Genomic DNA, 6,378 nt, shown 5'->3' with positions numbered 1-6,378 from the left:
GAAGAGCTGTGCTCCTGAGGGTTCATAACTCTATCAGAATGGTTGCCTCAATCTGTCTAGAAACCTTGCCCTGATTATATCCTTAGGTTGCCAGAACCAATTCACTGAATGATGGCAATGCTCGTTGTTTCAAAAAAAATAATAAATTAAAAAAAAATTAAGAAGCTCTCCTAAACAATGAATTGGGAAAAGAAAAAGAGTTGTGATACTATTGTACAATTTACAAGCACGGTTGTAGCCCATGAGCAAAGGGCTTTGGCACCACTTTTACTGCAGGCAGAGGAAGGATCTCCATCTATAATGTTTGAACATAACAAATAGTGCTTTGGAGCCCAACCCTGGGACCTGCTGAGCAAAGCAGCCCTTTTCACCTCAGGAAAGCATCTGAGGTTTCCAAATGCACTTTCTTTCTGACGCAGAATGAAATGAAACCTGGCAGAACCTTTCCATTAAAACAGAGTGAGGTTGCTTGGGATAATCTGCAGCATCTCAACTGATGGAATGGATAGTGTTCATTCAAAGTGTGAGAAACCCATAGAAAACCATGGATTTGAACTGAGTTTATTAGTCCTCAAATGATTGCACTAACCATTATCTACTTCTTTCTATTCCCCATTGCCCCAGATTGACAGATTTTAGAAAGAATCTAATCTCTTTCAGTTTAAATGTTACACCGTAATTTTGCATAATATTTTTTCACTGGAACTTCTCAATCAACTCCAGCACTGGATACATCCCTCTGCCATGTGGAAATCATACGGAAGAGCAAGATTTCATCAAACTTTAAATGCGTTTATGCATGTTTATATAATTACTTGTTGTTGCTTTTCTTGCCTCACTGTAAACCAGAGGGAAAAGCTCTGTGACACCAGAAGCTCTAACCTTTATTGGAAGCCAGATTTTCATTGTTTCCACGTCTTTTCTTTCAAATCTCTAATAAGGCTGACGATGAACTTGGAAAGCAAAGAGGGTTTGTTTTGTTTTGGTTCAGTTTTGCCTCAGTAAAATAGTCAAGACAACAGAAAGAACCACTCAGGAAATACTCTGCAATTTCCTGCTAAAAAAATCCAAGGAAACTAATAGGCACATATCAAACTGTTTGTACAGTATACATTTTGAAGGATGTATTCTCTGATCTTTCGCAGTACGAACAAATGTAAAACCTTTCTTTTATGTATCTTTTCCACAACATTTTCATCTCTTTTTATATAGGAACACTCTTAAGAAAAAAAAAAAAAGACCTTTCCTTCCCACTAATGTGAAAACTAGGAAGCACTTCTTTATTTTGATGAATTTCACAAGCATCAAATTCACTTGAAAGAATTGTTCACAGAATCTCTTATATTCCTTCTTCTAGCATTCTGGCCCTAAATTGAGGCTCTGCACGTTCGTATTTCTATATCCCCTTCACACAACTCCATTACATATAACCTGGAGTAATGGGTGTTAATAAACTCAGTTTAATTCAAACGACTCATTTACTATTATTACAATTTGCTTTGTTGACAGTACTATTATTTGCTGTTTTGTCAGTGGATACTATCAAGCAACATCTTCTTCCTCAAGGAATTCTTGCAGCAGTTTTAGAAAAATAACTCAAATGCATTGTGTTTCTCATTATTTTGACTTAATCTACCATCTCCACTGCAACGACTCTGAACCATCCCACATAAATGTAAGCCACTTGGAGTCTCACCCTGAAAATTATTGGTATTGATATTCTACTTTCCCTCTATGACACTGATGAAAGGAATCTTCTCTCAGTCTTTTCACATAACAGAAGAATGAAACTCGCTCTCAAAACCCACAACTGCCAGCTTCTTACCCACAGCCCAGATCAGAAGGAGCTGGAAGAGGAGGTCTTATGGACTGGTGATGAGAGTTACTTGGCAGTCATGCTGTTAGATTCCAGGGTCTGTGGCTTCAAATGGATATCACACATAGAAGCACAGACGTATACTGCCCTCCTGTATGCTCACGCATGTCTGCTGATAACTAGAAACACGTTCACACACTGCAGTGATAGTGAACCAACCATGATCCAACACACCATCCAATCTACAAATAACCCGAGACATGCTTCGAAAATCTGAAAATCTTTCTTTTCTTACCTTCCTTCCTTCCTTCCTTCCTTCCTTCCTTCCTTCCTTCCTTCCTTCCTTCCTCCCTTCCTCCCTTCCTCCCTTCCTCCCTTCCTCCCTTCCTCCCTTCCTCCCTTCCTCCCTTCCTCCCTTCCTTCCTTCCTTTTCTTCATTTCTTTTTCCTTTCTTCCTTTTTATTTTGATTTTTTTTTTCCTGGAATGCAGCACAGATATGCACTGCTAAAGCGATTTTTGAAAGGGATGAGAAGTTAGAATGATACGGGTTACTGAATAGAAGTCAATACCATTATATAGTAAATAGAAAAGAGATTTATGGAAGTTATCACCTCTCAAATAGAGCACGCCTCTGCCTGTGTTGCAACAAGTCATCTGCAGTAAAATGGTGTAGTATTCAAAGGCCCAGTCGTAACAAAATGACTGTTGCTCAGACCTTCTCCTCAAGTGACTTCTCTCTGCATGCATGAAATTTGGGCTGGGCATGGATGAGTTCTATCTCAGCACCCAAAATACACAGTTTTGTAAATATGTTGCTGCTGGGAAAAAAAGATACCTAACAATTACAGCACACAGACTAATGTTTTGTCAATCTTACTCCTTACAGGCCATCTTCTCATGCTGGTTTTAAGTGAGTTCCATACTGGGTCTTCCGCACTATTGATACTCAGCTACCATTATTTCAGGATTTCCAAAACTAACAACCATACTTATAGGCCTCCACCTTCCTCCTGGCTGCCATGGCAGAATTGCACTGTTGTGTTGTTTTTTTTTTTTTTTTTTACTATCAAACTATCTCACCAGTGTGATAATAAGCAAAATTATCTCATCTTATCTCAGAGCCAACCTGTATGGTTTTTTTGTTCAACAGTCTCTGTCTGATGGTCTAAATTATAATTAATACGTAACAGCTAATGGCTTCTCGAAAACAAAAGTGAAAGATCAGTCACTTGGAGCAAAGGCATCCAGGACGAAACTCTTTGCCACTGACATCCTTGAGACTCTCTAAAATGTGAATTAAACCACTCCTTGTTTTTTTTATAGCACTTTCATCTGGCAACACCCCGCAGGCAAAGCAACACATTCACAAGACGCAAGAGACAGACTGTTGAAAGCTGATGGCATTCCCCACAGTCTTACAGGTGCGTACCCAGATCTCCTTATCTAGGAAGTCGTTGCATTGCTTCCCTGTTTGTTCTTCCCAGAGCCCTTGTTTCATTCACACAGGTAAGGTTTATGACCCCAATAAATGACAGTATTCCTTCACTCCTCAGAACACAAAATAATTGTTTCTCATGATTCAGAGCTTTACCAAAGTAATGTTAATACAGCAGCTGAAAATCTTGCTGTGTTCACCACCCCCACCAACATTCTGCTCCAACACTGAGTGGCTGTTGCTCCAGCAACTTGGTTTTCATTATTTCCCTGTCCAAACATCAGCTCCTTGCTCCTTCCTAAGCAAGTTATCTCTTTGCTTTCTGGTAGTGTTTGTAGGCTGTTACTAGGTTCCTCACTCTGCAGTTTCAGAGCCAAGCTATTCATCTTTGCACATGACTCATATGCTCCTTTCTTCAGCCATTTAATCATGAAGTTGGGTCCCCCCCAAAATACCTTCTCTGGCTCATCTGTGTGTTATTGGGAACAAGGTGCCCAGCAGTGAGTACAGAAGTCTCCTCAGGCCCATCAAGAGGATGAAGATCATCTTCCTGCTCCCTGACATCACTCCTCTGGATCTCCACTCCAGCCTCTCAATGACAGTTCAGCTTTCTCAGTGCACAGCTTGAGAATGCTCCCCATGCTCTCCCCAGTATCTTTGTCAGCATAACTGTGTATACCTGCCAGCGAGGAGGCTTATTTCAGATTATTTCCATGCCCAGAGGAATATAAACTTCCTTCTCCAACTCAGTTACCTGGAGGTTCCCCCACTGTGTGTCCCACTTGTCTTCACTCCCATAATAGTCTCTCATCCTCACTGGTCATCGCAATTCCTGTTGGCTCTCCTCTCCTGATGCTGATATTTTCCCAGACCACATTAGGCTTAACCTATTCTTTCCAATACAACCGGACTCATTCTTCAAAGCCACCTGGGGTGAAGCAGAGATGAATGGGGAGCCCAAGCACGGCTTTTCCCAACCCTTAATCCTCAACCTGACCTGCTCTACTTACAGCTTCCGAGCATAAATTATGACAGAAAGTACAACCTGGAAGGCTGGTGCACATTCCTACAACAAGGCAGAGCTGCTCTGCTAGAGAAGAACTTTGTCCTTGCTTCAGCATAGGATTTTCCATACTTACATGCCAAAAATCTTCTTTATGGTAAGGGTGACAGAGTGCTGGAACAGGCTGCCCAGAGAGATGGTGGAGTCTCCTTCTTTGGAGATATTCAAGACTCATCTGGACACCGACCTGTATGACCTATTATAGGCTATCTGCTTTAGCAGGGGAGTTGGACTCAATCTCTTGAGGTCCCTTCCAACTCCTGCAATTCTGTGAATTCTCCCAAATTACTCCATTTGAAAGTAAGCATAGGACAGTGACACTTCCAGGCAACAAGCTCTATCCTGGTCTGAGTATAACAGTATGACACTTCAGACAGGCTGGCTATGGCGATTGAGTTCATTCAATTTACTACAAGAGATGCGATGAAAACCTTCCTTAACACTGTCAACAGAGAGGTCACTACCTGTTGCTCATACACTTGCACAGTGCAACCCATGCAATTGATTGAGAAACTGCCAAAAAATAACACCAAATTCTGCCCTGCTTTAGTTTATCTATTCATTCCAGCTGAGAGGTTCACAGCTGGGGAAGAGTAGAGAATGCATCTCATGCAAGTGTCCTCCAAAGGGTGATGTGCAGAGAAACTGCTAGCAGAGCAGAGATGAGGGTGAGGACAGCCAAAGGCCTGGGAAAGGTGACAGAACAAAACCAGGAAGAGGACATGCCCTTACCAGGTTTTCCCCTACTTAATAAAAGTGTCCAATAAAATGTCACACCCATCTTCAAAACTGCAGATCACTGTTTTTCTTCAGTTGTTTTATTTCTGTCCCTTCCATCCTATGAATTTTGCAGAAGGTATGAAAAGTGTAAGCAATCATCCAAGTCCCTGGGAAGCATCCAGCCACCTGCAATCCTTTCTCGTAGGTCATACAATGTAAATCAGCAGACAGACTTCTGTTCTTCCTCCTTCTCCTCCTGCACCTTTCCCTCGGCCATCTTCCCCAAAATACACCATTAGTTAAATTTAATGGGAGTGTTTATAGAGGATAATGCCATTCCAGGCATTTCCTACAGCCATGTGTTCTTCATTTGGAAGCACAGCATAGAAGCATTGCTTCTTGTGGCATTTCCAAATAAAAACCTCATGGTCCTGACTCTGAAGCTCTGCATAAAGTTCTACCCTTATGGCATTTGAGGGAAATAATTGATTTTATTTCATTTTGTTGTTGTTGTTGCTCTTTTTCTAATAAAACCAGAGCAAAGATTTTTTTTTGGCACAGGCACAAAATTCTGCTCTGGATTGTATTAGCTGAACTCCCTAAGGAAAATCTTCCCAGAAGTTGCCTCTACCTGATCACAGTGCATCAAATCTGGGTCTATTTGTAGTTTGGGTTAGAGTCCTGCTCTGGACTCTCTTCTCCAGCATCATTTAACTCTTCTCTTTCCCCTCCAGATGACACTGTGGTTAGTTGTTTATCAATAAGATCAACACAAATGGGAGATCATACTCAATGGTAATTTCATCTCCAACTCAACCACGGAGGACCATGTGTAAGCAGCACCCTGAACCCCCACTGCAACACGTGCACTTTGGCTTTCAACAGTCAATGGGAACAGAAGAGCTTCAAAATAAAGAAAACGGAGCTTCTTGGTGTTGTGTGTTGCAAAACCCTTTTCATTTCCATAGTAAAGGAAACAAAAATATTCTGATCATTTGAAACAAAATGTCCCCTAAAGCAAATACACGCAGTAAGATAATCAGCACTGCAACACGATGAGACACGAGTATAGTTTTCCAACTCACTCTGTAGTACCCGTACATTGTCTATGCTTTCACTTCTGAATATTCTTAATTTGCAGCTAATTCCATTTATCTGACTGATAAACAGGAGTTGCTTAAGAGATTGTTTCACTTTTGTTTTTATTTTTTTTCTTTTCTTCCCCTTTTGCATTTCTTTCTCCCTCTATGCCTCTATGATTCCAGCTATGTAATGATAACTCAAATAACTGATATAATCCAGAAGAACACTAAGAACAAGAAAGTATAATTCTTTTCCTTTTC

This window comes from Numida meleagris, chromosome 2 (assembly GCF_002078875.1).
Source record: "Numida meleagris isolate 19003 breed g44 Domestic line chromosome 2, NumMel1.0, whole genome shotgun sequence".
Lineage (NCBI taxonomy): Eukaryota > Metazoa > Chordata > Aves > Galliformes > Numididae > Numida > Numida meleagris.
Note: the sequence above shows the minus strand (reverse complement) of the source record.